This window comes from Mya arenaria, chromosome 5 (assembly GCF_026914265.1).
Source record: "Mya arenaria isolate MELC-2E11 chromosome 5, ASM2691426v1".
In the NCBI taxonomy this organism is placed as follows: domain Eukaryota; kingdom Metazoa; phylum Mollusca; class Bivalvia; order Myida; family Myidae; genus Mya; species Mya arenaria.
This window is the reverse complement of record NC_069126.1, coordinates 56,723,908-56,744,592: the sequence shown is the minus strand read 5'-3', so window position 1 is coordinate 56,744,592 and position 20,685 is coordinate 56,723,908. Positions and strand designations below refer to the sequence as shown.

At 34.6% G+C, this 20,685-nt stretch overlaps 1 pseudogene; it reads left to right on the top strand.

Moving 5' to 3' along the window:
* The first annotated feature begins 1,363 nt into the window (after window positions 1-1,363).
* On the top strand, window positions 1,364-5,584 carry LOC128235810 (uncharacterized; annotated as a pseudogene).
* The last annotated feature ends 15,101 nt before the right edge of the window (window positions 5,585-20,685 follow it).

The following is a 20,685-nucleotide window of genomic DNA, read 5'->3' as shown; positions in this document are numbered from 1 at the left end:
CCAAAACCTGTAAATATTTAGGGACAGTATGAAAAAGGATACCTAGTTATAGGGCATATTGGCATTTAGTTCACATGGCGTTGTTTGAATACTTATGTGAAAAACAACAAAAAAAAGACCAGTAGCCAAAAGTACCCTAATCCAAAAGGGCCTGTACGCAGCAAATTAAGCAAAATCAATCCAGTGTTTATAATAATATTGAATATTTTACACCAATGCTGGTTAATACCGGTATCTATGGTACACAGGAAATAACTGCCTTGGTATGCGGTACGCAAAGACATGAATTATTATCAGGGAACATGCACACATGTGCTTATTAATGCAGTGGATTAGTTTTTAACGTTGGAAATTGTGTCATGATTCCCCCATTTCGACAACAATGAACCCCTTTTCGAGGTAAAGATCCATTGTCTCCTTCAGTTTTGCATTTTCTATCTATGTTTTAATATAATATATACAGCGTATATAAAGGCATATCGAACGATGTTAAGACTGATGATGTTAGAAAGAAGAAAGGTAAACCGATGACATCATGGCGTCTATACTTCGTTGCCTCGTCAGAGACAAATGCCCATTTCATCTTAATTTGATTAACCGTCATTTTCGCCAACAGTTGTTTTCTCGAACGGTTTGACAAGTGTTAGGTTGTTACAATATCGCCTCGACCTTTCTAGAATGCGTTCGATGTAGTTGATAACTTGACAGCAGAAAAATCAATGTATGACAGTCACTCAACGAGAAACCCAAATCACATGCATTACATGCCAGCAGACACAGCTTAAATACATATCAGAATAAATATGGAGCTTACCGGAAATAGATCGTGTATGTTTTTATCATTATTTAATGTTCAAACAGACCGAGCGTATAACCAAGTCTTGCAGCAAAGCTGAGTCACAAGTATGTATGTCTTGTTATTATTAAATACTTATTTTACAAATGATTGACAAACCGAACATTACATTTTAAATTTTCATACGTGAATAAGTTTAGTTTCTGATGAGATGAAAACTATTGATACCGTAAATCATTCTTATACTATTGAGGCTCTCCCACGTTAAAAGTGGTTAGATAAATAAATCACCACGTAAGAACTCTTTATTGCAAGGATAATTTCTCAACCAGAGCAGTGGAGATAATTACCCGATCGGAAAAATAAGGGGATTAACTTTCGGTGTTTTCCCATCTGAAAACTTTAAATTATTTTGGGGAAACTTAAAAATAAATCTGTCAGATTTAAGAAAATCTTATTAGTACACAAACATCTTATTGATTGTATGTAAACTAAATATACGTATGTTAATGTTTATTAGAATATATGAAATATGTTGTTTTTTTTGTTTCCCGATACATTGGAGCAATGTCACGCTGGGAAACCATGAAGGGGAAGCCCTTTGTTCTGGCAGTATCCTCCACTGGTAATAAAATCAACTTTTTCATCACTTGATAATGTATGTATTTAATTGTAAAAAAGTACATATTGTAAATCAACTTGTTTGTTAGCATCGTTCAAACAGCTATTCGTTAAAAATATTGTTCTATTTTAAAGTTAAAACAAAAAGAACATAATCAAACATTCAAATTTTATTTATATTCAAATATAATTTTGATAAAACAATGTCAAGCAGAATCCACCTTCAGTCAATGATTTTTTTATATGAATTCTGAACAATATAAACATATTGTCTATAAATACAGTTACATTTTAATTCCGGTCTGAAGATTTCTACTGAAACATTTTGAATAAATAGTGATTTGTCAATGTAATACATTACATACAATATAATGATGCTACCTACAGATGGAAACTAAGTTGACAAACATCATAAACGATGATTTTGTTTGAAGGCACAGGTAAATGCACTTTGCAGATAGAGAAAGAAACACAAATTATACCCGGATCAAAATGTTTTGGAGAAATGTCTTAAGCCATGTAATGGTTGCCACTGTGGACCCGTCATTGCAACTGGAGTTCACTGGGGTTTTGGGTTGCCATATTAGATCAGTCAGTGAAAATGGAGTTTACTGGGCATGTATGGGTAAGCACATTGGATTCGTCAGTGTAATCGGGGCTCACTGGGGTATGGGGCTACCACCTTTGACCCGTCATTGACCAGTAACGTTATTGCATATAAAGTTCACTGGGTGTTTATATATATGTGGATGGGAACGCGATTTTGATCATTGTGGCGCTAACGTGAATAACGAGAAAAAGCGAGAATCAAATCGCGCACCCTTTCCCCCTTGATTTTTCATGGTATTTTCGAGCTTAAAACTTAGTTATTTGTTGTCAACATAAAAAAAACACGTCAATTTCAGCAATATACCCTCTGCAACACTATTTATTGACGATTAGTTGATCATAACCTTTTAACGTGTGTTTAATTTACCGAAAGAGTTGGTCAGCTGTTCGGCTTTTGGACTTTGGTAACTACGTTTGTATGACGGTAAGGTGCAAACATTTCTGGTCGATGATGTGAGGCGTTTTTGAAATAAAAACAGTATTATTTTATTTTTTTGAAACGAAAGAACATTGATCAGAATATGCTTGATCATGAAATGGTTGTTTATAATCGATATTTGTTCACATTCTGACAAACAACGCAGTAACCGAGACACCGTTTCCCAGTTTATCACGAGGAACATCCGGTGTTAAACTTCAACGTTTCTGGGTTCAAATTGTGGAATTACAAGTGGTAAGTGCAAATAAAATGTTATTTAATCATTTATTGATTATGTTTAATCAGTATAACACAATCTGTAAGCTTGATAATGCAATTTGACAGTACTTTCACATGGCAATCAAAGTGATTGACAAAACCCGGAAGTGAATTCTGCGACACCTATTGGAAATCTGTTTTGTTGTTAGCAACCGATAATGACCGCCAAGGTTAAATGTTAAACGTTGTCACAGCCTCGACGGTACATTATGAAAAAGAATATATTCAAAATGATGATCCAGATTTTGCAAATGAAATCCTTTAACTTGATTTATCTTTATTTTAATGAATTTGTGCAGTCTTCTCAAAGTCAAAATATAAAAGATTCAGATGAAAGGTCAATTTTATCATGTTTGATAAATAATGATGATTTTGATTGTGAAATAAACATTGAACACGAGTCTGATAGTGAACATGATTTTTCTGTAACTAGTTTCAACGATGATTTACTTACTTTGTCAAATGATATTATGATGGTACTTTGAGACCTGAAGATGTCGAGGAGATTCAAAATGTAAACAAACTGCAGTGTATACTACTCTCATTTGAATGTTACTGAATAACTGTTCGGATCACCTGTTTTCATAAAATACAATACTTTTTTATTTTTTTATTTGCTATCATTATTGTCTTTGAAGGTGCTGAACCATGTAGACAAGATGTGCACTAACACTACTCATGGGATTTTGCCCAGCAAGTCCACTATCCACATCATGCGCAACAAGTTAGGCCGATATATTTCGCCACCCCACGGAAGTATCAAGTGTTTGGCATGTGTATATTTTTATGGTTAGATGTAACTCTGAATTAAACAAGGAGTAACAAAATAAGACAGATCTTATACCATATGTATGTGTAAAAATTGTCTTTTCAAGTCAGAATTAATATTTTAGCTTGCATTTGTTATGTTGTCAGCTTTGCATTCTTGTTAAAAAACTTTTACCTTTGCCATACTTAGAAATCCTTTCAAAAGATTTAACGTAAACAAGTAACAGTAAAACACTCTTGATCTTAGCATTGATTTACTAAATGAAGTACCACATAGTTTACAATTAATTTATTTTTCGCAGTTTTTTCGTATTTTACCATTAAAAAATATTACTTTGTATGTATACCTAGTAGAATTCATTTTTATGCGTGATTGGCTTGTCGATGTTATCACCTGATATTACCAAGTTAGGTATATAGCTTAGATATTCCAAAGGTTTAGAGTAAGCCTTCATAGCACAGTAGATACAACACTGGACTGCAATTTTGGCGATTCCTAATCGAACATTTACATTTTGGTATTTTTTTTACAATTATGATATCAAAGAGTAAAACATTTTATTTAATAATTGTCCTGAGCTTTGCTACAGAAAAAGTTTTTTTTGGTGTTAATCTGGTGTATAGTCACTTTAACAATAGTTAACATTTATTTATACAGGAAAGTAGACATTTTATCTGGTGGACGAGGCCGAAATGCCAGGGAAAGGAAGTGACAGTGTCGTGAGCCTGGCCCACCACTACTTTCAGCACTATGGTGTCGGTGAAAAACATGCTTAGGTATTTAGTGCTTCGAAATGATTACCCATTAAAATTATCTTTAGAATAATTAATGGATTAAAGGTTTTAACAGTCTATGCAAACTTCATCCTTATTGCTGAGAAGAGATTATGAGAATCAATAGTGAACATAAAAGATGATGAAACTTAACATATATTACACCATGAAACACATTCTTACTCAATTTTTTTTTCCATTTCACATTCGATGATTGATAACGATTGGATATTTGGATTCAACTATGGCTTATGAAGTGTGTCCCTCATGATAACATTGCTTTTTTCATGTACTGCATATAGCTTAAATATGAAAAAAGAATATATTAAATTTTCAAGGTTCTTTTCGATAATGCCGTCTGCCAAAACAAGAACCATACTGTGCTTTGGTATGCCATGTGGCGTGTAATGACAGGTAAGTTTTCTTGTCTGTTAATTATTGTTTGTCTGGTTTGTTAGGACAAATGCATTGAGCTGTCTTTTGAAATCAATTACATCATTGATACCTGCGATTGGTGCTCTAATTTAAAAGGATGCAGAACTGGATGAAGTTAAAGCGTATTTGGCAGTAATGTGATATAAGGAATATGTTAACTAAATAAACATATATGTAAACACTCTTATTGTAAGATTTATATGTCTTGAAAATTTTATTATGCCCTAGTTAAAATCATTTGTTTAGTTATATTATTTTTGTGAATATAGATAAGTTTTATTTACACTAAACAGATCTTCCAACAAGTTTCAGGACTGCATGAGAGTGTAACGCTAAACATGTTGGCTGGGCACACCAAATTTGCTCCTGACTGTCACTTCGGCATCTGGAAGGTCAAGTAGCGATGCTGTAATGCCGAGAATCTTCAAGAAATTGCCCACACTGTATCTGCCTCCTCAAAGTACGGCCACAACATCCCACAGTTGGCTAATGACCCTCAGCAGCCAGTCACATTTCACTGTTGGAAATCATTCCTAGATACATATTTCATAACTCTAAAGAATATTACCAAATACCAACATTTCTACGTATCAAATCATAAACCAGGAGTTGTAGTATGCAAAGAGTTTGTAGATTCCTCAGAAATTGAAGTTAATCTTTTAAGGATGAGTCCAGAATGTGGTGTTTAGCCTGAACTAAAGCACGCACCATGCCTAGATGCTGCACGTCAATGGTACCTTCGCGATTATATTGGTCCATTCTTTAGATCTGAGTCACCAAGATCTGCAATATGCCTTAAACCAATTCTGTGTGAAGTCAAAGTTGATTTTGACAAAAATGACACACCGAAAGGCAGTAAACGCAAACATAGCCTTCTGTGTTAATTGAATGTGGACTGGTTAAATGTAGTGCTGCATAGATCTGTTTGTCAAACCAGTCAGGAAGTATACTCATGTCATAAATGGCATTTTAAGCAAGTGTAATAAATTGTAAAATTACATCATAAAAATGAATGGTGTTAAAAATGTGAACGCTTTGTAGTATCGATTAATGTGTTTAGCACTGTAAATACTCATTAGTAGGATTGATATGAATATTATATAACAGGAGAGGAAATGCAAAATAACTTATTGGAATTGTTTACTTAGATTGTTATAGGCTTGTCAAGTCCCTTTATATTAGTTGGAAAGAAAACCCTTGTTTAATCAACTTTGTATTGAACAACTTGAGTAATATCCTCTACATCTAAAGACTAACACAATTAAGATCTATGTATCTGAAACATGAGAAAGAATATTTGCTTTTTGTGTAATACTATTACTAATATCATTAATTGGTTGCATTGCATTGTGTATTGTAAGTGTTTTTTATTACAAAATCATTGGAAACTTCAACTCTTTTTTTTCCAAATGACCATGCATATTTTTTCTTTATCACTTGCTTGGCCTTTAGCATTACCAAAATGTGACTTGACAAGTTTAGAAGATGCATTTTTTTATAATTATTACTTCAGTTGAAAATGACATCTCGATGAATTTACTATTGTCATTTACTCATTTGTTGCTGAAATGTTGATTGAATATTATCACATGTAACCATAGCAACAGACTATTGTTTCCGTAGTTCTTTTATGTGATGATGTACATATAATGAGCCATGTGTACTTGTTAATTCTATGAATTAGTTTAAGTGTTAGCTATAACAGACAGTTAAGTTAGTATTTAGGCATGGACACTGCATTTGAAATAAGAACGTTTTTAGTGGACATTGTTTTCAAACTGGCTTACCAATGTGTAACAGAATGATCCATATCTTTTGATTTCTTTGTACAAAAATGACTTGAAACTTAAGTTTTTATACTTTAGATACTTGGTATCATTTACATGCCAATAACTTAAAACACATTGTATATTGAGAACACATTATTTGTGGCAGGGTTTGAAAATGATAGGAAATAGCATTTTCATTAGTAACCATAGCAACCGATTTTTGCTATGACCTTTGTGGCAAATTTCTATGTCATTATGGGCATTAGCAATGTGTACTTGCTATTTTGATTTTGAAGTTTATGTAACACTAGTAAAGATAAGTTAAATATTAAAATATCTTGACATATATATATATTATATTTAAAATTAGAACAGTTTTGTTCACATTGTTTTTTAGCCCTATGTTTCATATGTTTTTTAACTTGTGAAATTTGACGTGAAACTTCAGATTTAATTTCTGTAAATACTTAATACTTAATATCATAAAGATGTCAATAACTCATAAATATTTTTACTAAGATAATTCTTATTATGCAGACTTTCAAAAATGATTGGTAATAGCACTTTGTTGTAAGTTTCTTTAGCATTATGGACATTAGCAATGTATACTTGTAATTTTCCTTTTGTAGTTTATGTGATACTAGTAAAGATAGTGTTATATTTTAATATTTTGACTTGTGTACTTCATTCAAAATAAGAACAGATTTAGCGAACATTTCGTTCAAATTGTGTTAAAGCTCTCTGTTACAAAATGTTCCATATCCATTGTTTTTTTTTAATATTTGACTGACTAGTTCAGATTTTATTTCTGCAATTGCTTGGTATCATAAAAATGTCAATAACTTAAAACACAACTTTATGAAAAACATTATTTTTTGAGAAACATTTATAAAATGAGTGAAAATGGCATTATCAATAGTTACCATAGCAACCAAATGCACTTATGAACTTTTCGTAAACTTTTGTAATCAAACTATGAGTGCTTATTGTTTCTATGCTAAAACTTACATGTTACATGTAAATAGTCCTTGACATGATACTTATCTGACATGGATATTTCATTCTAAATAAACACATTAGACCATACATTTTGTTCATTTCAATTTCTACACCCGTGTTACGAAAAGTACTATATATTTTTAGGTTTTGTGAATTTTGACTTGAAACTTTGGATTTTTGTTCTAGAAATACTTGGCATCATAAAGGTTACAATATCTCAAAATGTCATTTTTGGGCCAGAATGATCATATTCCCATTCCCATCCACATATGTTTACTAATATTTTTCGAATACCGCATTTTTTTTTTCAAGTATCAATATAGTCTGTTAAAACCGTTTTTGCAATAATTTAAAATGCTTTGCTTTGTACACACGGAAGAAATAAAAACAAGCTGTAATATATTAACCTACCATACAGATAAACCATATTTTAAAATGCATCATCGGTTATATTTTATTACTTCATATGAGCCATTAAAGTCGTCGTCAATGCTGGTTGTTTGGATGAACGCATGAGCGCACTGCTACCAGTGGGATGTAATACACCGTATCTAGGTCAGTGTAGCAATAGTACAATCTTATTATCGCACCAACTGTTTAGACTGGTTTTGATTCGTGACTGACATTATATATGACATTTAACAAAGGGAGACTGACATGCCTTTCAAACTTCCTGATTCAACACGTATGTAACAGAAACATTACGTTCTACCTCAGGAATCAACGGTCACCGCCTTGGAATGGTCAGAGAAACAGGGAGTTAACTAGTTGTGGTTAGCTAATATTTATTGGGAAAATCTACAGAAACAAGCTAAGTAGCCAAAAGTTTAAACAAAAACCCCGTTCAATGGTACAGGGTAAACACAAAAGACGTAGAACACAAAAAAAAACACAAACAAGAAACATGGAACAACAGTACAAAACTCAACAAACAACACAGTGCATATATACTTTTTTAAAAAAGCAGGTGTGTTTATCAAGGATTGTTAGGCACGGCCTTTGAACGGTCAGTAAAATGTAAATTTACTTAAGGAATGAATTGCGGGGTTAATGTCATTATCGGGTTATGAACGCAATTGGGGTGGTCAAAGTGTGTGGAGGACCGAAGTACTCCACACGTACTCTGACCAGCTCAATTGCGTTCATATTCCCGATAATGACATCAACCCCGCATTTCATTCCTTATATTTACACCAATAAGTTCATTATTTCATTCAATAATTGTTAAAAACATACTTTAATTCATTTTAAAAACTTTTCAGGAATCCTTTCTTACTCATTTTGTAAACAGAACGACCCGACTGTAACCGGAAACATTTATTTCAAATGACGTCACAATAACGCGGGAAAAGATCATCCACTTGAAATTACTTTTAAACGTAAAATTGACCTTACGACAGGATTTGATTGACAGGTCCTATCAGCCAATCAGAATGTAGGGTTGATAAGCCGTGTTGCTATCCGCCATTTTGTCCGTCAAACTGACCAGAGTCCGTCATATACATGCGCTGGCAATTCCTCGCCTTTTTAAGTATTATGGTAAAAAGGTGTTGTCATGGCACTTGTAATTCGGATACAAGGTAGCCAGGCCGACTAAAGATGGCTTCCAATTCGTTCCGTATTCGAAACCAGCGAGTTATTTAGAAAAATGCAAGTGCTGTATCAGACTCTGTGGAAGACCTCATCAACAGCTGAACTTGGAAATTTTGAAAGATCGTTCAAAGGCGAAACATCTATACGTCTGTACAAAAGTATTTTTTGAACAAAACTACTTATTTCAATCCGCTCAAAATTTATTTAATACTGAAATTGTCCGTGCATGACCTAAATAAGTGTTACTATTTTTAAACTATAAACATCGTACATTTACGCTTTGGCTTGTGTTGTTAAATCGGCATTAATGGCCATTAAATATCAGGTCCAACATGGACACGATTGATTTCATTCAAGATAGAGGTATTTTTGTTGATACCGTTATGTAGTTTTTATAAACTGCTTTGCTTTCAAAGTAAATCAGGAAATATCGTACAACTAAATTTTTGTCCGAACCATCGCATGCTTCCGAATCTCATCTACTCGTATGGTTCCTATGTAAACAATGGCTTTTGTAGCTGTCATTCCGACACATTTCATAGATTTCTTATTTTCATATCAGCACTTTGTCGACGGGAAATCCAATCAAGAAAACCCTGACCCTCAAGCAGCTACTGTATTTGACCAGCTCACACCAGCTAGGCCTCCTCCAAAACTCAGATAAATATTTGAGCCACCAAAAAAAAACGAGAACAGATCGGTCTGAATCGGTAAGGTATTATTTTCTGTATAAAACAATTTATTTCACTGTACATTTAAATCAATTATTATGTTCATTAGAACTTGATTCTGCCAAACATGTACTGTAAAGACTTAGACTTATTATGAATAAAGAACAAGTCAAACATGTACATATTTTCATTGTTATTCTTATATTTTGGGCCATTTACGTAAATCTACAATATTTAATGATAGTTCATCCAATGTTCAGAGTCCGGATCACATGCACACTCGATTAACAGTATTCTTAAAGTTGCACTCTCACAGAATTCTAGTTTGACACTTTTTGTCTCAGAATCGGTTTATTTTGGCATTCTTTAAATTAAGACCTAATATATAAATCACAAAGCAAACTTCTCCGAGCCAAAATATGATAAATGCAATCGAATCCTGTGTAAGTTGTCAAAGTGATCAATCTGTGAAAGTGCAGCTTTAACAGTGAAAAATAACTTCTGCTAATGCTATATATTTTAAAATATATTTGCCATTGCAATAGAGATATTCACCTACAATATCATACATAAACACCAAAGAAATATCAAAGTGTAAGTAATGTTTGCAAAACAACAATGTATTTAATAAATCTGATATTAAATATGCAACAACTGGTGTTATACTCCAGAACTGAAGCTAACATCATAGAGGTACATCCTTCCAAGAATCCATCAAAACAACATGCTGAACAACTTCAAGAACTCTCTTCAAAAGACCACACTATCCTCAAATAAATAAAAGATGCCAATATTAAAATAAATATTACATGTATTGTTAAATATTTTAATACTAGCTGTAAATGCTACTGCCTTTGATGTTTGCTTTCTACATGTATATCATAATGAAATATTGACAAGATAATAGCTAATGTTTTGTGGTTGTTGGACAAATAGTCCATTACTTTTGTACAGCAAAGTAAAACTAAATGTTATAAAAAGCTTTAAAATAGATCCTACCGATTATTTGTAAAACTTGTCATCACTGGTTTTCTCTTGCTGACATTGCCTGGACTGGCAAATATCATGTGTGTGTGTGTGTGGGGGGGGGCGGTTTCCGGTCTTATGCTAGGTCCCCTGTGGCGGTAGGCTTGTTGAAGACAGTAATAAGGGGACTTCCTTATCTCCATCAATCAGAATACTTTAATGGTGTCAACGGTAAATAGCAGGAGACCCTCCACCAACCTTAACCGGTAAATGGGGGAGGGTAGTGTGTGTGGGTTAGAACCAGCTGCCCGGTCAGCTTAGTTGGTTAGAGCGCCGGGCTAGTGTTCTGGTGGTTGTGAGTTCGAGCACCACACCGAGGGCACTTTTCCTCCCAGGTCTACTTTTACAGCCAGAGTGTGTGAACATATTCCACAATTTCTGTAAGAACAAAAATCAAAGCATGTGAATGTTTGAGCAATGCAAAAGTTACAGATTGGTATCACCCACGATTGTCACTTGTCAACTATTACATTATTATTCATCAGAGGGAGTGTTCAATCGCGTAGAACTGAAACTTTTTATGCATAACCCCAATAAACATTTCTGCTCATACTATAGAATACAAGGTTATACTGTAAAGCTGGCATGTAACTGTTATTTAATGTCACTTCCGGGTTCCCCATTCGGGCCATTTATGATTTACTCATATTGTGCGATGATTTAATCTTTGTTTCAACAATACTGTAAGAAGGACCGGTGTTATTAAAAGTTAAACTTACCCTTGTTTGCATTTACAGTATGCGTCACACACACGCTTTTCCTTTGTATCGATGTCAATGTTGACAACATGGCGGCTATCCGATTTTCTCTGACTTGGATAGATTTCACCCCGTAAATGTTAGATATCGTCATTTTCTAAAGATATATCGAGCCTTCCGATGTAGCAGCCAGTTACAAATTCCTTTAACTTCTATTTTTTTCGCATTGTAATGTCACATTTATGATAATTTGTCAGGAATATCGGAAAGCGAAACGACGCGAGACGCCATTACTTCCTCGTTTGTTTGACGGACATAGACAGAGTTCGCTCCCTTGATATCAGAGGGCGTGGCTTAGAAGCCGCTGTCGTAAGGTCAATTGAAACACTTATATGGGTAATACATTTAAAATATAATAAATTAACCATTTTTAAAATGTTGATTTATATTTTACGGGACCTGCTGACACAAAACAAACAATAAAAAGATCAATAGTTTGCATGTATATTGTTATGCGATAAATCGCGATCCGAACATATCCGAAGATGTTGCGTTCATCGATTGATTAACGCAATTGCCGAAAGGCCGTTCATTTAAGGAATGGAAGTCGAGATGTAAATATTTGGGGATTAAACCAGTTAACGTGCCCAACTCACTCTTAACCCAACAATTCAGAATAAAGTCAAAACCTAAAAACCTAAAGTGTAAAGTATAATTCAGAGCATTCGTTAAGCACTCGATTTTATGTAACATTTGGATGACAATATGTCAGACGACAGCGTTAATGGTGTTTTGCAATCTAACATATCAAAAGTGCATGATTAATTGATGTTAGAACACACGCGAGAAAGTGTTTGTTAATAATAAAATGACTAACGGCTACTAGATTGCCCTTCATGGAACTTTTGAACAATTTGGGAAAAATTGATAGTAGTTCATCAGTGAAAATCCAGATTACGTTTCCTATCAGCAGCAATATCAGACTACATGGAAGCCACCACACCGCCTCCCTCACTGTTTTGGACCGCCCACCAAAGAAGGTATCCTGTAACCAAAAACATTGCCTTAGGAAAGAGTCATCAATTGTTTATTGATTGGATCAAACATGTGGTGGGTATCCGAGCTTGTTGATCAGACCAAGTTTGAAGAAATACTGGACAAGTCAAAGAATGAATCAGTGAAGTGAAATTCATTGCACTTTTCACATACCCACGGGTCGTTCGAAACTCGCAAGACACTATAATGGGTAAGGGTGATTGCATCAAATTTAATATTAAATCTAAAGTAGCATCCATCACAATAGATTGCTCGGTGGTCATATTGTTACCAATATGTTTGAAATCTTCGTTTTGTCTATTTCTGCGGAATTGCTTAAATAATTATATATAGTTTATTTAACAGGAATCTTAGTATCCCTGCAATGTACAAGTATCAAGGCCAATATAATGAGTAATACAGTACGATATTGTTACGGTTGTGCAAGTCTATAACACCGTTCGTTACGTTATTTTGTAGGAAATAGCGTGAAAGGACCTAATGTAATTTTTTGTATGTCAATCTGGATATTGCGCACCATTTGTGCGGAACCAATATGTGTATGCATTCGAGTATGATATGGTAATCTTGCATTAACATCACATAATTGATGCATTTAAATGTACTAACATGTGCTTGTACTTCACATCACAAATCTGAATGCAGTTTCCAACTAAAATGAACACGACATTTTTGATATAATGCATCAACATTTGTCTTGAAGATACGGTTTATATAGAAGAGAGCATTTACCGGATACGAAAAGCGTACATGTTTGGAATCAATGAATAAAAAGTAGGGATGGAAGCGAATATCCGAATATCCGGATATCACGCAAGTATTCGGATACCAAAATGGGTATTCGTTGCCTAAGAATTAAAATTTCAATAAAATAGCTTAGCAGAGACATAGCAATTGTCAACTAAAACTTTTCAGATGAAATATTTCAGGTGATATCAACAGTGTCTGTCGCGAAGCTTTTATGTGTCACAAATCGTCTGCTAATTGGGTGTTTGCACAAGGCGTGATATTGTGTTATTGTGCAGCACCCTGTGAAATTCTATGACCTTGTTCACAATGACAGGTGTTGTTTTATGATCTCAGATGTGCTTAATTGACACTAATTGGCACTAGTTGATATTAAACGGATTGATCATTAATCCGTTTTATTTTGTGTAGTGTATTTTATCTTTCATACGATATGTAAACATGTTTAGTTTATTGATAAATACAAAAAGTACACGCATGCAAATAAAGAAAAATCAGATCGTCTTTTTGTCTTCTTATCTTTTCCGCAATTATATCCTTCACTACAAAACACCGCAGAAATTGTAGGTATTGCATTAAATCAAACAATGTAATGAAATAAAATTACAACCGACTATCAAATAATCAAAGCGTCATGAAACCTGCTGATAAATATCAAACTCGAAAGCACGTGTTTATGTGGTATTCATCATGAGTTTTATGACGTAAAATGAGTTGTTTAGCTTTGATTATAACATTATAAATTATTAAGACTGAGAAAGAATGGATGAAAAAGTGAAATTGCCATATGACGAATTATAACTTAAGTGGACAATTATGTCAAATAACAGAAGGTGGGTGACATATAATAGAAAATTTTCTTATTATGAAAACAATTTGATACGAGTATCCGGATAGTATTCGAATACTCGATACGAATATCCGGATACCGATTTAGTATCCGGTTTCCATCACTAATAAAAAGCATAGGAGACATTAAGTATGGTGGCATAAAACAGACGTAAGAAACCTGTTAACATTAGCGAATTGTTTCGTATTAACCACTTAATGTTCGCAATAATATCAAGCTATCTAGTTATTATTCGCGAAACCTTTTTGGTAATATAATTATCATAAGACTTAAAACAGGCTTGAAGGTGCATAAAACTGCAACCTATTACCTTTTTAGTTGTACAACACTAACAGGTTAACTAGTTATGGTTTGCAAATTCCACTTAACAAGTAACATACTAATTAGTTAACGTACTAAGATTCGTGTTATCACTTTGCCATAAATGCATTCCAGAATAAGGCGCTAAAAGGTTATCTACTTATGGTTTGCGAATTCCACTTAATACATAAGCGAGGTCAAGGACATCATGATGCATATCGGATTATTGGATAAATTCAATGCCAAGCTACCTGTTGAAATCCCGACTGTGCATATGCTTGTGCGAAATCATTACATTAAAAACATTTGGTCAACAGATGTAGGATCCATGCCAAAACTACGAACATACCGTGAATTTAAACAAGAATTTAAATGTGAAAAGTATTTGAGCTTGGCTCTTAAGAAGAACGAACGTTCATTACTTGCTCAATTTAGGACTGGTATATTGCCACTACGAATAGAAACAGGTCGTTATTTAGGTGAACCAGTCAACTTCAGACTCTGTAAACTTTGTGATTCCCAAGAAGTGGAAAACGAGTGCCATTTTGTCCTAAAATGTCAATTGTACAATGCTGCAAGAACTACATGTTTAGGACCACTTATGTCCAACGATGAATTTGTAAACCTCTCTGATACAGGCAAAATCACATATCTCATGCAAAAACATGTCAGACAGTTAGCAAAATATATTGTGAAGGCATACACTATAAGGAGAAATACGTTATATTCTTAACGCATGAATGACATTGTGTTTCTATTCAATATACATGTTTATGTTTATTTATTTTGCCTCCATATATTTGCACATGTACACGTTTGCTTTCGTTTTTTTTTCATTTAATCTTTATCGAATGAAATTATTACCTCTTTGAACAATCTCCATATTTATAACTCATAGATGCTATATATGTATAAACTCGATTACCTATACCAGATTAACTGCACTGTAACATACAAATTTAAAAATGTATAACTATAAATATATGCTTTACATGTAAAATGTACTATATGTTTGTATTGAAAATGTAATTATGTTATATACACATGTCACTATAATAAACAATTTACTTACTTACTTACATAACATTATAACTGATTAACTTAATAAGATTTATGTTACCGCTTAGCTATAATTGCATTCCAGATTCAGGCGCTTACTAAGTGAAATTCGCAAATCATAGTATATAACCAATTGTACACATATATTTATAGATAAGTTGTAGTTATGTATTATCATAAAACGATGTTTTACAGTATAGAGCAGACCCGTTATAGCTGCTGACAGGTAAGGAATGTGTAATATCCTTATGAATGAACCATGCTCATTACTGTAGTCTGCTATTTATATCTATATTGCATGCTGGGATATCAGGGTACTTCCGGTTCTACAATATGGCTGTCCAAATAAACGTAGTTACAATCAATGTGTTCCTTTAATATCTAGCCCTTAGACATAACATCTGGCGACGAGGATACCAAAATATGTGAATAAGTGTTTGTGGATTATTTGGATATAAACATTTTACTAGTTTATGGATGGATGACGAAGTAAACTAAAAAGAAAAGAAATGAACAACTTGCCACATTTTCCAAGTTTCGATCTTGAGACGGACAAATCAAGTTCAGGAACACGGTGGGAAAAATGGATTGGTCGTTTAGAGAATTTATTCAAGGGAATGAAAGTGGATGATGGTGATCAACAAAGAGCTTTATTGTTACACTATGCCGGTGAAAAAGTGTACGACATTTATGATGTTGAGAAGAAGGATACTGCAGAAACGTATGATGCAACAAAGAAAGTGCTTGGGGACTATTTCTCGCCAAAGAAGAACGTTCAGATAGAAATATACAATTTCCGAACATATAAACAGTTGGAAGGACAATCTCTTGATGAATATGTAACGGAATTACGAACGCTAGCGAAAAATTGTGGATTTAATGATATTGATGCCGAAATATTACAGCAAGTAATACAAAACGGTAAGTCAAACCAGCTACGTCGTAGGGCTTTACGTGAACATGACAAGAAACTTGATGATATTTTGACCATGGGTAGAATGCTTGAACAGAGTGATCAACACGCCAAAGTAATGGAAAACAATGACTCCAATTTCGTGAGAAAGGTATAAAATTACACTCAAAGAGGGCGAGGTAGGCTGATAACACGTGGGAGAACGGCTACACGACGTGGATTTCGCTCGCAGAGCCGTGGGAATTTTCGGGGAAATGGCCAATCGCATCAGCGCGGGAACTATCGCGGCGCGTTGCCAGCCAATCAATGCAGGAATTGTGGATATGAATTTCCCCATAGAGGTACCCCTTGCCCGGCGAAAGGCAAAACCTGTAACATGTGCTCATCGGTTGGTCACTTTGCGCGTTGTTGTCAAAAGTCAAAACGAGGCAAAGTAAATGAAGTACGCCGTGAGGAGCATTTACAGTCCAATTCAGAGGAAGAATTCCTCTATAATATAACAGTGAAAAGTGTTGGAAAAGAATATAAAAGGAAAACACCTCAAACAAAAATAATCGTGAACGAAAAGAACATAACAGCAACGATTGACACAGGTTCAAGTGTAAACATTATGGATGAAAGGACTTATGAATACGTTGGAAAACCTAGAATTCAGAGAAAACATCTACCTAAACTTTTGCCTTACGGGGGAGGCAATCCACTTCAAGTCAAAGGATGCATGAATTTATCTATTGAAAAGAATGGGAAAATAACTGTAGCAAAATTTTATCTAGTGAAAGGAAACTATGGAGTTTTGATCGGTTATGACACATCGTGTGAAATGGAATTAGTAAAGATAACGCAAAACATTACTTCAGAAACAAAGATTGAAGAAAAATACCCTGGAATTTACAAAGGAATTGGAAAACTAAAGAGCAAAACAGTGAAGTTGCATATCAATCCAAATGTGAAACCTGTAGCACAGAGAAATAGAAGAACACCATTTCATTTGAGAACAAAAGTGGAAAAGGAAATTAAGACCTTGTTAGAAAATGATATTATTGAAGAAGTAAGAAATGAACCTACACCATGGGTATCGCCAATTGTCACACATCCAAAACAAAATGGCGATGTAAGACTGTGCGTTGATATGAGAGAGGCGAACAAAGCCATAGAAAGAGAACGACATCATATGCCGACGATAGATGAACTGATTCATGATATGAATGGAGCGAAGGTGTTTAGTAAGCTCGACCTCAAAGCCGGGTACAATCAACTTGTTTTACAAGAAGAATCACGGTATATAACAACTTTTGCTACACACATGGGGCTTTATCGGTATAAACGTTTGAATATTGGGACAAATTCTGCTAGTGAGGTGTTTCAAAAGACCATAAGTGAAGTAATACAGGGTATAGATGGATCTAAAAACATTTCGGATGATATAATTGTATACGCGAAAAATCAGGGTGATCATGATATAGCGCTAGACAAAGTTTTTCGGGCTATACACGGAAGCGGTATGACTCTAAACAAGTCGAAATGTGAGTTCAGTAAAAAAGAGATCACGTTTTTCGGGGTAGTATTTGGGCAAGATGGAATTTCTCCTTCTAATCAGAAGGTAGAGGCAGTCAAACAAATGACAGCACCCACAAATGTGACGGAAATGAGAAGCTTCCTGGGAATGACGTCATATTCATCGCGATTTATACAAAACTACGCGACGATATCAAAACCGTTACGACGTCTTACAAGGAATGACACTCAATGGATATGGGGCATTGAGCAGAAAACAGCATTCGATAAATTGAAAAGTGAATTAAGCAGTGTAACTGTCATGGCATACTTCAACCCCAGCAAAAACATTGAATTGATAACCGATGGATCACCTGTGGGAGTCTCGGGAATACTCACACAAGAAGGCAAGGTGGTGGCTTATGCATCTCGATCTTTAACACAAGTGGAAACGAGATACAGTCAGACTGAACGAGAAGCCCTAGCTTTGGTATGGTCATGCGAATATTTTGCGATGTATCTAAAGGGAGCACCAACGTTCACGTGCATAACTGATTACATGCCGTTAACTAGGATTTGGGAGAAGAAACAGCCACCACTAAGAATCGAACGATGGGGATTGCGACTACAACCATTCAAGATGAAAATAGAATATAGATCAGGGAAAGACAACCCGTCAGACTTCATGTCGCGCCATCCATTAAAACGAATGGAGGAACGAAATTTGGCGGAGGAATACGTGTCATTTGTCACAGAGCAATCAGTACCGAATGCAATGACAATAGATGAGGTAAAAATGGAATCATTAAAAGATAAGACAATGCAAAAGGCAGTCGAATATACAAAGAATGGAAAATGGTATGAATTTAAAACACTGAATGACCCGGAAATAGACAAAGAAGAGTTAGCATCCTTCCGTAGCATAAAGGACGAACTGACTGTGTACAATGAAACATTATTGATGAAAAATGATAAACTCGTGATTCCAAAATCACTCCGTGGAAAAGCAATAAAACTAGGACATGAAGGTCACCAAGGAATTGTGAAAACAAAAAGTTACATAAGATCGAAAGTATATTTTCCAAACATGAATTCTGAAATTGAAACTGCGATTCAAAAGTGTTTAGCATGTCAGTCAAATTCAAATGAACCAAGACCGCGTAAACCTTTGAGAATGAGTGAATTGCCGTCGGGACCGTGGCTGAATATAAGCGCTGACTTTTGCGGTCCGCTCGAAAACGGGGACTATTTATTTGTGGTAATAGACGAGTATTCAAGATATCCGGTAGTTGAAATAGTTAAAAGTGTTTCAGCAAACACAGTAATACCGGTGTTTGACAAGATTGTATCCATGTTTGCCATACCAAAGGTGATTAAAACTGACAATGGCCCTCCCTTTCAAAGCAAAGCATTTGCTGATTTCATGAAGTTTTACGTAATAGTTCATCGAAAAATAACACCGAGATGGGCTAGAGCAAATGCACAAGCAGAATCCTTCAACAAACCACTGATGAAGAGTGTCAAATCTTCATTAATTGAGGCACGAAACTACAAGCAAGGACTGTATGACTTCTTAAGACAATACAGAGCAACACCACACGTATCGACTGGTTATACACCGTTCAAGTTAATGTTTGGTAGAGATCCGACAACTCGAATGCCAAACATCGGGCAGGAAAAAAGTGGAAATTCTCAAACAAGAGAAATAGCACAACAGAATGACGACTTGTCTAAAATGAGGGCGAAAAGATATGAAGATAAACGCATAAATGCAAGGGACAGATCAATTAACGTGGGGGATCGTGTGTTAGTAAGAAATGAAAAAAAAAACTAAATCTGATGCAATTTATAAGCCTACGCCATACACGGTTTTTGACAAAAAGGGACATTGATAAGCGTAAGGAGTGATGCTGGTTATTGCATGACTAGAAATTCATCAGTTATGAAAACTGTTGATCAGGGAATTGTCGGGAAGTAACCGAAAACATTTGGAAACGACCTCGATGAAGGGGATACAACAGGGAATGAGACAAATTCACACGAGAGCCCGCATTCAGGTTTGGCGAGTACAAGGCCAACACGTGAAAGACGTCCTCCATCGTACTTGAACGATTATGTTACGAGCTAGAGAGAGTGTGTTGTAAGACAAGTGAAAAAGAAAGTGAGAATTGGCCATAATAATGCCAATTGTATGTGTTTTATTTGATTGTACACCATGGATATATCGGTAATTGATTCAATTCGGAAGTATCAAAAGTGATTATTATATTCGTTAGAAATTGGAATCATTTAATTAAAAAGATGTTTAGTTCTATACAAATTTAGTATAATTCAAACGGACTATCCACTGGATTTTTACTGGAATTTATTAGATGTTTTTAAATCACTAAATCGCTAAATGATATCATAAACGGATGTGTTTAATTAATTGTGATGTTGGAATTGTAATTTTATAAGATAAAGAAATTGTCCATGTTTGTAAAGTGTAATATGTCTGATATTGCTTATGTAGTAGAAAAGATTCATTGATTAGTGTTATCATTTGTAATAGAACTATAGTTAAACTGACCTACAAACGATTGGAATTCAGACAGTTCCCAGCATTCCTCATGATTAATTGCTTTATAACTGATCACGTAGAGCAAGCATTGCTGATATGAAATGGCTCAGACAGTTACAATCAGATGCTAAATGTGTGTTCCATCTATACAAACTTAATGTACATGTTTATGATTTTGATCATTTGAATACTTATTAGTTTATATCCATATTCTGAAATTGGACTTACAAATCATTTATTGATGTTTATA